This window comes from Rhyacophila brunnea, unplaced genomic scaffold, assembly GCF_057557595.1.
Source record: "Rhyacophila brunnea isolate RB1 unplaced genomic scaffold, BYU_Rbru_1.0 scaffold_5, whole genome shotgun sequence".
In the NCBI taxonomy this organism is placed as follows: domain Eukaryota; kingdom Metazoa; phylum Arthropoda; class Insecta; order Trichoptera; family Rhyacophilidae; genus Rhyacophila; species Rhyacophila brunnea.
Window position 1 is genome coordinate 7,852,247 of NW_028233170.1, and position 13,279 is coordinate 7,865,525.

Sequence of the window (13,279 nt, forward strand, 5' to 3'; positions counted from 1 at the left end):
GTTTCGTCCGCCTCAGAGGGACATTTTCAACTGTTTCTCGTTTCAACTCGTTTCATATTGCTTCAAAATAACATGGATATCACTCGAAGCAATTCCATTTACTTGATTCTAATCGAATGCATTCAGAATCAAGTAAGACGTGTTAACTATGCTCTTCGAATTCATTAATTAACATTTCAAGTGGGGTGGCTGCCAAAAGTTGATAAGTCGATAATTTAACGGATTATGTGTATATATATATTTATGCCATCCGATATAACATAGAACATGCAAAAAAACACAAGAGAATTAGCATAATGCCCGATTTTAGAGGGCATGCATTTCAAATTGCAATTATTCCATAACACGATTTCGCGATTTACCAACTTTTAGCAGTAACCCTATGATATTATCACTTTTTATTAATGTTGGACTTAATATTAGTCCTGCTAGGTTACAGATATAAATTTAGTAAAGAAAATCACAGATTAAACCACTATTTATAACTGAGATAATACAATAAAATTGTTGTATTGTAACACAACATAACGATTTAAAAAAAGAGTGTTGTTTGATTAGTTTTCTTCTTATTGTGCCATCCCCTAGCGGAGATCGGCCACCATCAAGGCGATCTTATCTTTGTTGTCTGCTACCCGGAAAAGTTTGGTGGAGCTGCACTCGTACCAGTCACGGAGGTTCTTAAGCCACGAAATGCGGCGCCGTCCTCTGTTACGCTTCCCATTGATCTTTCCTTGAATGACAAGTTGGGGAATGCTGTATTTTTGTCCTCTCATAATGTGGCCGAGGTATTTTAGTTTCCTGGTTTTGATACTACGTAGAACTTCTCGGTCCTTCCCCATTCGATTGAGAACTTCAACATTTGTCACCCGGTCAGTCCAAGGAATTTTGAGGATGCGTCTATACAGCCACATCTCGAAAGCTTCAAGTCTCCGTGACATCTCTTAGTTTAGCGTCCATACTTCCATACCATAGAAAAGAATTGAGAGCACATAACAACGTACCATACGCAGTCTCAGACCTAGGTTAAGATCTCGATTGCTAAGGAGGCGTCTCATTTTGAGAAAGGCGCTCCTTGCGATCTCAATTCTAGTTTTTATTTCCTGAGACTGGTCCCATTTCTCATTGACCCGTGTACCTAAATATTTATAATGGGTCACACGTTCGATTGGTTCGCTGTTAATGACAAAATTTGTGTTGGTGTCTGGTGTCGCTGTTTTTGATACAAGTTATATTTTTGTTTTCTTGAGGTTCATTTTTAAACCATAAGAATTACTGACCTCATTAACCTTTTCTACCAGTTGATGTAAACTGTGATTAGTAACTACAGAAAAAATAATTGTTTATTCACCTGCGTTCTGTTATTTTTAATTATTTTTCAATGATGGTGTAAAACAAAGTTTGTGACACTAACGATATTCGTTTTTCTCTTACTACGGCCATGGCACATACATTTCAAAGCAAAAATGTGAAGCTTGCTAAAAATATTTACCATTTTGAAATATCTTGTAGGTACTAATCATTAGCATTAACTTCGCTTTCTGATTACAAATCTATATAATATCAGTTTCCTTCAATATTTCTGTGCTTGATCATTTTCATACTTATAATAATATACATCTTCCTCTAATCAAAGGCTTCCGTGAACAACTGATTTTATTCTAGAAAGCAATTTGCATTTTAACAATGAATTCCTCTCTCATAGAGAATAATTTCATATACTGCTGATTAATAGGTTTGATGAGCGCCAAATTTTGAATTCGAATTTGGAATTCTAAATATTTCAGTTATGTACGAATATGGTGTAGGTATTTACCATAGTGTATGTTACTTGGGCTTAATTTAACAATTAATAAATAACCAATGCATTTTAATTTTTAGTGAAAATTTCAGTGAAACAAAAAAAATGCAGGATTTTGATAGACTTTTCCACATACTAAATATATAATTAACAAAACAAAATATAAATATGACAATATTAAGAGATATAAATGTGTCTATAAATAAAAGCTAAAAAAATGTTATAAAATGTGAATTTGTCAAAGGATCCCATCTTATTATGACATATATTTTATGGTTATATATATTATAAAAAAATAGTTTAAGTTTGCCGTTTTGTCTAGGAGATTTTTGACTAATTCAGAATTTTAATATTTTTTATATTTATTTTAAAAAACATCGATTTTTATAAAAATATAAATGTGTATAACTTGAAATCCTTTTTATTTATAATTTGATATCTTATTTCGGTATGGTCTCAATATTGAAGCTCGAGTCAAATAAATTATCAAAAAAAAATCTCAAATTGCAAGCTTCGAATTTTTCCGCCAGGTGCCTCTGGTAGGTAGAGGTATCACCTTAACAGATTTTCTTTCTTATTAGAAATGGATTCGGCCACTTGATCAACCTATTCAGTGCCTACTCTGAATCCAAACACACACTGAAAAACAAAATGCGTATTTGCCAGACAGGCCCGGGATTCGAACCCGGGACGCACGATATTACAAACCGACACGTTACCGCTCATTAGATAGTAGATAGCAGTGGCGAAGGGTGGAGGTAGGCTGTTAAGATCCGATATAAATAGTGCACATTAAACTTTGTCTGTCATACGTATTTGTTTTCATTGAATTAAGACTACAATGTGCAGGGATTTTTAAAAATCAATTAAACCCTGCCTAAGCCAAACCATAACAGTTATGGTATGCTATGGGCGATCTGACAAAAATAGTGCACACTTTTTCAGTCATAGCTGTTTGTTTTCGTTGAATTAAAAATACATATTACAGATGATGTTGGTTATTCTTTTAATTCAATTCTAATAATATTTCAAAATATTTTTCTATCTATAAAATACCCAAAATTATGTATGATGTAATGGCCTACTTTTAGATGTTTTTTATTTTATATAACTAGTTTTTGAGAGTTATTTATTGTGGCTTGGTACGCAGGGTTTAATTGAATTTTAAAAAACAACCAAAACTGTCTGCTCATTGGGTTAAATTAAATCAAATATGTATGACTGAGAAAGATTAATGTCCGCTATTTATGTCGGATCTTAACAGCCTACCTCTACCCTTCGCCACTGGTAGGTAGTATACAAAATAAAATCTAATGTATAATAATTATATCACTAAAACTTAGTTTGCCTTTGTTGTGTAAACCCTCTACGACGTAGCACCGTAGCAGGAACATATTCCTTTTAGCATTAATTTCCATATTGTATTCATGCAAGCGTATTGTTTACACGTGAAACCAGTTAAAAGCAATTTGTATATGAATCAAATAATAGTATCTGGTTTCATAGACAGAGTGCCATTAACATGGGAGTCGGGCGGAAGCAAAATGACGCTTGGCGAAATGTAAGGGCGGCTGTACATTTCCTATTTTTTTATACATATTTAAAGCAACATATTATTCATTTTTATTTAGTAAATTTTTCGGGAACTATTCGTCCGATTACTGCCAAAAGTTGGTAAGTCGAAAATCATGTTATGGAGTAATTGCAATTTGAAGCTTGACAGCCCTTTAATATCAGACATAATGCAAATTTCTTTGTGCTTTATCTACATGTTCTATATATCGGATGACATTGTTTTTTTCTAGTACTTATACATATGTACATATAGACTTATTGGGTCACTAGTGTGGTGTTCGATGTGTAGGTTGAGGATGATGATAATGAAGTCTACGATGTAGCAGGGTGAGATTTATTAGCAGCGTATCGGTACAATAGTATATTATACATGATAGTTACGAGCTAGGTACTTGGATTCGAGTGACACCTAGATAAATTATTCTTCGTTATTTATAAAATAAAAAGTAACACATTAACATAAAATTCTGGTACATAATCATATTAGACTAATTATAGAATCAGCGTTTTAAATCGAGTAGCGAAATGAAATATTATTTGTTATTACAGTTGTAAGAAAATATGATACTATGAAAAATGATTATTCGGCTAATACACCGTAATGGTATAATGTGCTGTGATATGATGTAATAATACACCGTCTCTAATTTCGCCAACCGACTTGCTGATCTAGCTCAGTTGTTTACTGGATATGGATTCGCTGGGAATATGTTACTGCAGAGTAATTTGATATCTTAAACAATAGATATTTTATCGCTATTATTCTGCAGCTACAGACACATACTGAATTGGTAGCTCTAAATACCTAAATTATCGATTTACCAACTTTTGGCAGCAACCCACGATATTTATTTCAATTCAGTATTTTTTTTTTTGGGAAATATAGGTTAATACAATACATATATCCGTGATTAGCAGCAGATTAATCCAATCTGATACTAATGATTTATTATTAACAATGTCAACACAAATATAGACCCCTGCAAACCAACCCACCCCACACCACACTTGATCTTAATCGAGCGTATCACGAAGCCCTGCGTTTGCAGTTTACAGTTTATAGTTTTTTATGCCTGGGAATGTCTCAGCAGTAGATGCCCAAGACTGAGATCGCCACGCTCTCGAGTGAGATTTGACTGGGTTTATTGAAAGATGTAATTTAATAAAAATAAAAAGTGCCATGGGAGAGTAAAGCACGGATACTTGAATCTCTAAATGAATTTAATTATAACTAAGATAGAAAAAACAAAGCTTAAAACTTACAGACAAATAAAATTATGTGAAGAGAGACACCGCAATTTTTTTAAATGCAATTGGTAAAATAACTACATTTATATATTAATAAAATCGAATCAAATCATTCTATATAATCGTGTCCGGAAATTTGTACGTATACAGTTCGCCGTATCACACTGTGAAATATTGTATCGGAAATATATGGTCGTATATTATTAAAGACCGTCTAACCTCTTTGGGTCGTATAGTACTGAGATAAAATTCATGTCTAAACCAAACACGATTCTTGTCGGTTTCCAGGAAGCCACGGCAAACAAATTTTGAAAATAGTCAATATAGTGAAGTATTTGTTAGGTTAGGTTAGGTTAAGTTAAGTTAAGGTTAAGTAATGTTAGATTAGATTAGATAAGGTCAGGTTTTCATTCTTGAATTCATGAATTTTGTCAAAATCAGATACGGTCATCTCTTTCTGATAAGAAAACTCACGGCAAACTGTGCTGCGATGAAATGTAATGCGTAAAATTTACATGTAACCCTGTATAATATCATTTCGATGAGGTCGAAGTCACGGCCAATCTCTATGAAGAATCCTTACTTACTGTTAAGTATTCAGATAATTTATTGAACGCACCTCGCATATCGCACCCTCGCAACTAAACCGCCACAAGTCCAAATTTACGTGTTTTGAATTAATTACTACGTTTCATTGTCTATCGTTCATAGTATATGTACCGAAAATTTCATATCTCTAAGTCATCAAATTCAAGTCAAAACTTCATTCAATATCTAAACATATTTCAAAAACACAGTACAAAAATGCGAAAGGTAAAAACTACAAAGCTGATTTTCTCTGTTTGACATTTTTTGGATTGTAGCAGTTTAGTTGCGATGGTGCAATATTTCCGAGCTTTAATGTACGGACACTTCTTAAATAGTTTATTTAATTAATCATGATTACATACCACGATCTCATTATAAAGTAAAATGCCTTCATAAAATTTCCAGCCGTTATCGGAAGTTGATATGAGATAAATAAGTAATTCTTACCGCGATACAAACATATACACGTGATGGGGTTTAATAATACACTATGTAGGTACCCATTATAATATATGACGATGTCTCGCGGATTTATTGTGGATTTAATATTCTTGTCAAACATACGAAGTATGTTTGGTAAATAAATAATAGCGTGTATAAATACATGGTGGCAAAGAAGAGGTGGATTAATGATGGTACTTAGCTTCATTGCATTTCAGAAGATAAGTTTTCAATTATATTAGCTTTTAGATTGTAAATGCGTTGAAGAACCAATTTAATTTGTATTTATGTTTGTTGTATATTTATTACTTCTGAAGAGGTAAATTTATTATTTATTACTTGCGATAGCTAACAACTGTATCAGCGTGAAACATTTAAATAAAAGTATGATTAGATATATTTTTTTAAATTAACAACAGTTAAATATAGGAGCTCGCTTCTCTACCCGGACGTCTTTTTGCCACTCTACTACTGCAATCTGATTAGTCTACTTTATCGTAATAATTTGTTGCAACAGCACTATTTTTGAAAAGTTTTATTTTAACTTTGGAACTTTTTAAAATGTCAAGATATCACTAAATTGATAATAGCAATGTAATTTGTTAGTTGTGCAAGTTTTATAAATATCGGTTAAGTAGAACAGATAGCCAAAAAAAAATAAAAATAAAGTAAGTATACTTATGTGTAAAAGTGTACTGTCACTTGAATTTTAAAATTAGTATATCATCATCATCGGCACTACAACCCAATGTGGATCTTGGCCGCTTCCAGGAAACGTCTCCACTCCCCTCTATCTGCCGCAAGCTCCCTCCACTACCTCAATCTCAGGGATACTGTGTCTCTTTCTATACAGTCCAGCCACCGCAGTCTAGGTCTCCTGACCCTACTTTTTCCTTCTGGCCTGTTGAAGAGAAGCCTCTTTAGTGGTCGGGTGTCTTCCATCCTTGAGACATGGCCTGCCCAACGAAGTCGCCCCACTTTCACGTGTGAGATTACGGGGGGATCTTCATACAACGCATATAATTCATGGTTATACCTTCCTCGCCACGTGCCATCCTCCTCACATATAGGTTCGAAGACTCTTCTTAATATCTTTCTTTCAAAGATATCCAGCTTCCTCTCATCTTTTTTTGATAAAGCCCAGCATTCCGACCCATAGGTTAATATGGGTCGGATGAGAGTTTTGTATAATTTTATCTTAGTTTTCTTTGAGAGGAGTCTTGATCTGAAGTGTCTCTGTAAACCGTAGTAAGATTTGTCTGCCAGAATAATCCTTCTGCTAACTTCTTGGCTGATGTCGTTTTGAGGGGTAATGCGTGATCCCAGATATATGAACTCGAATATTAGTATATATTTGACTCATTCAGAGTAATCGTATAACGTAAATAATAAATCATAATTACACCATTGACTTTCAAAAGACGCAACATCTAGGGTCCTCGTAAACAACCCTGCCTGCTGAAGTCTAACAATCATTCTGGGCGCATACCCTTCTACCCAGCCGTTATATTTCTATAATTTAGATAGTGTCTTTAAATATCACACTCCGGGCGATCTACAATGGATGAATGTAGCCGCGCACCTCTCTACCCGCATCTCACATCATACCATCTCTCCACGGCTACTATTTGATTATTTGACCTACTTATAATGAACTGTTGCAAATATATTATTTTTGAGAAGTAACTTCGGAACCTTTTGAAATATCTAGATAAATCTACTTAATTGGTATCGATATCTTAATCCATAACCTTTATAAGTTTTTTAGTTATAATAATAATATATAGCATAGACAAACGGAAAGACAAAAATAAAATAACACTATATTTTGTGCTCAGGTATCATAAAAATAGTCAAAATACTGTTTAAACATGAACGCTAACCTATTTGCAATACGTTATTTAAGTTTTCAGCTTCCACTAATGATAAAACATGTATAATATTATTCGTATGTCAAGCAGTATTGTCTATATTTTTAATGAGCGACACTGATTGGAATCATTTGAATAATTTCAAATTAATATGTACTCATGTCATTTAATTTTAAACTTTGTCTTACAGTTATTTTGTTTTATTTTTAATTGTTATTAATGTGTATTTATGTCATTGTTTTTATGGTTAGGCAGATCAATTTTATGTAAATGTCTCAATCATTATAGACATTAATCAAATTTTGACAGGACACAAAAGTATATATAAAAAAGCTGAATTCACTCACAGTAATAATGAATCATTTAAATCAAGATATATAAAAATAAAACGCTTTCGAGCTACTTTAAAAACATCGCGGAGTGCTTTTTTGAGTTTCTTTCTTATTGTTAACCCCCACGTTCCTCCTGAATCCTCTCGAAATAAAGTGGTTTCGTAATTCCGTGAGAGAAAAAAAATGCAAAGAACTCTTTGTTGCCTAATCTAATCACCCATAAGGTAGATTGCCACCCCGGGGAGAGGCTCTTTCCACCCCTTGTATAATAATAATATGTTCTTGTAACCGCTGAGTACCTCTAAATGAAACACTCTCATTCTGTTAGAACCCGTGTTGCCAATTTGCTACATAGCCCACTGCGGCTGACTGTATAATAACTTATTAGTAAAAGGGTTAAAAAATAATAAACCTGAGTAATAGTTAATTGTAACTTTTTTTCTTATTACAATATAATATTGAAACGGAAAATATGGATAGGGAGACTTAGATCGCGATGTTAAATCATATTTAGGCGCGTAAACTACGAGCCTATTTCTAAGAGGTCAATATCGGCAATTTAGATCGCGTCGTTTAAGCCTCGATGATATTAAGCAGCTTTACAAGCTGCTTATTGGTGAATTTACAATCTACTTGTAAACTCGCCTAGTGTCATCATCGAACAAGCTAACAATCGAGCGAGAAAAGTTGAAAACTGGTCAACTTTACACGCTAAACGCTGGCGTGTGGGCCTACTGTGTCTGCGCAGAAGAGCGATAATAGTGACCTCCCGGTAAAAAAATGAACTACTCAATACGTCCTGTACCAAAAATGTAAAAATAGTACCAAATATGACGGTTTCAACTCGCTAGATTGTTGGCTTCTGAGCGAGTGGAAAGTTTTGTGTGTGATCATCACAATCGCGCTAGCTGACTCGCCCGCTTAAATTCGCCAACAAGCAGCTTGTAAAGTAGCTCAATGTCATTGATGCTTTACAGTATCCATACATAATAATACATCATAATAATTGAATACGTGTATTAAATAAGGCTCTAAGTACCAAAAAGTAGTATTGCCTGTAGTTACAAAATACCGAGTCATTGCAGTAAAATTTCATGAAGCAGACCCTTTGAAAAATGTAGTTTTACAGTGTGAAGCAATCACGGCAGCTTCTATAATTTTAGGTATTAAGAACTCGCAAATGTCAACACACCATCATCAGCTATTTTATATTGAATGCCGTTGACCACTGCAGTGCTACTTACACCATTATAAATAAAACACGCCAACGGACTTACAACGTCAACAGGTTTAATTATTTTGCTGTATTTTTTGATTTGCACTTAGACTATAGTTGAAGTTATTGGCGTTGGTATGTAGAACATTTTTCTATAAAAATGTCAGTTTTTATGTTTTTGGTACTTAGCGCCTTAATTAATACACGTATTCAATTATAGCAGGTAGTAAATCTATTGAAAAAGACAGTATCCCAGAACGAAACCATTTAAAATACAGTTAAGATACACCTAACTAAGTTGGACTAAATTATTAGCAACTCTGGATGGTGTTTATTGCCAAATTAATCCAGATGGTTCTGCATCGCGCTCCTTGACTACGGATAGTACACTAATTCTTAGATCATTTAATTTAATTTTCGGCTAAACGATTTCATCGATTTTCATACAACATCATATTTATATGTAATTAATTTCATACTATTTGATAAAAAAAGATTTGTTCTATTGGCGACAACAATAATACTTTTCAATATTAATATTATCGACCGAATGTACTTGATGGAATTTGAATTTAAATTCTAATGGATTGTTTGTGGATATGTTATATTATAGCAATAATATTACAAAAAAGTAGGGATCATTATAAGAATATTATTGAATATTAATTGTTTAACTAATAACTTTTTCACAATGGTTGACTTCGTTAATTCCCAATACGTTACCATTGTTCCCATAATGGACGATTTCACACCTTTTAAGTGTTAGTAGTATTTTTATTGTTTATAATTACTAATGATCTATTATTATGTTTTGACGATTTATACGCTTATCGAGTGTATTATTAATAATAAGGTAGGGTTTTTTTACAAACACTTTAACTATTCATAAATTGATTTTTATATTTTTACAACGTTTTACTTAGCTAGTATTCTTATTTTTCCGGGTGTTCTTTGTCCGGTACAAATCTTGAAATCGACTTTTAACTAACTTCCCGACTAGCTAGACATTTGAAACTTTTATAATATATCAGAACACGATGCCAATGCATTTAGTCATCTTTAAGTTGAATTGAATTCATTTTCAGTTAATTCTGTTTTGTATGAAAAGTTATTTCGACACCATTATTGGTTGCTAGGATCTGGGGTCCTAGGAACTAAATTATTAATATATACGTGCGTTACTATGGAAATCAATATGACATGTGAAGTACAAATTTTTTCGATCGTTTAGGCTAGTCAAGTCAAGTTTATATGGTTCAACAGAAAATTTAAAAACGTTGTATATAAAAAGCTCTTTTTATCTTGTAATTATTTTATTGTGATCCTTGACTTAATATGTAGGTGATAAAGTTTTTACCTACTTTATTGTATGAATTTGTTATATAAGTTGGAGGTAGTTGTGTTCGTTGTCAGTGTGTATTTGCTTTTTGGTGAGTGAAGTGCCTGAAGATACCGAAGATGAAACCCGGGTCGCAAAAAACGACTCAATTGGAATAGTACAAAACTTAAATCCATTATAATGGTGGTGATTGATAATATACGTACAATTAATTTAAATAATTTTTAATAATGTGGAAATTATGTTAAATTCTCGCAATAAATATATATTTTCATTGTAACCCGTAGATAATCGTTTAGTAATTAGTATTCACTATTCGACTGATACTTGTAGTTACTTAGACCTCCGTGGTATACCTGACGACCCAAACACCTCGTTGCAAACTTAGGTAATTTTACTTAGCTAAAATTATTATGACTCACTCTACAAGCCTATTGTATGCCACTTAGTGATTTCTATCTCCATATACAGGTGGTTTGTATAACAAAAACGAAAGTGCTTGCACAACAAACTTTTACTACACGCCTATAATTTTACTCAACTTACACTTATGTTTTCACCAAACACAAACTAGGGGGTGCTTCTTCTAATCACCCTTGACCCCCTCAACTACATGAGCGAGGATGTTTCTACCCCCTATCTAGACTTTTGTGTACAGACGTCCTCTCATTGTAAACAACGGAACTTGCTACTTTTCAAAGGACTTGACTGAGGGGTAGGTACGCTTTTTGTAACACCTTGCATACAGTTAGAACATTAAGTAAATAACAACACAACATTGTATAATAGAGCCTGTACACGTGCATGAATTTACTGGCAGCAATAGTGCGTATTTTAAACTATCATAACAATAACTGTTTACACGTAAAAGTGCTTACTATCTGTCCAATCTCATTCTTTAAGAGTTGCGACGTTGTCATTTTATGGTACTATTTGACAGGTATTAAAAATCGGTTAACCTCAAAATGAATAGATATAGCTCATTTCCTTGCCGATAGGTTCGCCACTGTCATTTTACTGCGCAGGCGTAGACCGAAAAAATCCCTACTGTCGCATGAAAATTCAGAAGCTTCTAAACTTTTTTGATTTGTGCATGCAAGCTTGCAACTGCAGGATAATACGTGTTCACCCATACATTTTCTTGTTATGGCCGCGATAGCACTTACTGTCAATAGTAAATCCATGCACGTGTAAACGAGGTATAATACTAGTTTTCTTTTTCACCATAATTTGTATTGGTACTGAAGAGTATGATCATTGTCGACAATTGGTTTGTTCGAATCTGAGTTTGAAATGAATTGATTTTTTGGACTAAGTCAACCCACTATCAGACCGTAGGTAGTGAAGAAATCCATGGGATCGAAGCCCCGATTTATGAACCGGAAAATGTAAGTAGCAGAGGAGGCACCAAGAAGAAATTACACCAGGAAACTCCCATTATCAATTACCGACTCCCGGAGCTGATCACGGCAATAGTGGCACAATAGAGTCTAATACTAAATATGTCAATAATATATGGAAGAATTATTTCTGTGAAATGCAGAATTTCCCACCCTAATTAGACCAATTTGCTTTTACTTGTAGATTACCCATAAGCGACCGATATTTCAGAATGCTCACCGATGCAAGCTGAGATAAAATCGAAAACAAAAAGGCACCGGGGAAGACAGCAAATGTTTGAACATGTACCGTTTAAAAAAAAAATTCGGTTAGGTACATGTTCAAACACGCGCGTTAACATCATTTTACTCCCTACTTCAATTATAGTTTGTCAATTTATGGCTACGACCGTATGTTGTAGCTTAACCACTGGGGAATGCCAAAAGTAATGGCGTATTTCAAAAAAACACTACCTTATTCTTAGGTCAATAATTATTAAAAAGCAAATATTATTCGTCGGATGTTTATCACACTTGAATGGTCAAAGACATAGCTTATAATAAGAATCTTTAGAATTATTTTGAAATGTGTTAATCTTGCCCATTTTTTGAATAATAAAATGCCCAATTCTTGTCAAATTTGGGATCACAGAGATTATCAATATAATTTTTTATCGTAAATATTTCACTATAATAATGTCGATATAAATTATACTGATGGTTTTATAAATGCGTTTAAAAATTAATAAATATAAAAAAATTTAACACCACTGCACATTTATGTACTGAAATATGACTATAAAAATACTATTTTATGTAATAAAAATACTTTATGCAGTCATCAAATGTTTAAAATAAATATAAAGGATAATAAGGCTTCAAAATTATATAAATAGATTATCTACAACGTTTAAGGTATGTCCAGGATCATGCTTTGAAAATAGAAAAAAAGCTCAATTTTGACTCACGCTGAGCACGTCCGCCCTTAAAGAAGATAATATCTTCTTATAATATATATCTTCAAACGAATAAGATAATTGTTTTTAAAAGCTTTATCTGCTATATCTGGGGGGGAAAAATAGGCTAATATTACAAGCATCTAGTAACCTTTCAATGACCTCACACAACCATTTGCCGAAGCGTTGTACGAAAGAAATTATTATTAACTGATGATCGTTACTGTTTATATTTTATCCTTAGTGAAAATGGCCTGTTCAAATAGCAAAGATAACGACTCACCTTATTAAAAGGAAGCCCAGTAATTAAAATCTTCCCTGCGGAGCTTGGCGTAGACAAAAGTTTCCGAAGAGGACATATTATAATATACTAGGGTTGACAAACTCGCGATCTCGATAAACTTCCAAATCACGAAATCCCGGGTTTTCAAATTTTTTTTATCCCATATTTAAATTTAAATTCTAATTGATTTAAGTTTTCTACTAGTCTATTTGAGTCTTTTTTTGCGACCCGGGTTTCGCCTTACACACTGACA

The 13,279-nt window shown here is 33.3% G+C and overlaps 1 protein-coding gene across 2 annotated transcripts in view; it reads right to left on the reverse strand.

Annotated features, from left to right (window-relative positions):
- Window positions 1-13,279, reverse strand: part of Ac3 (Adenylate cyclase 3) — a 402,870-nt gene that overhangs the window by 184,875 nt on the left and 204,716 nt on the right. The window lies entirely within an intron of this gene.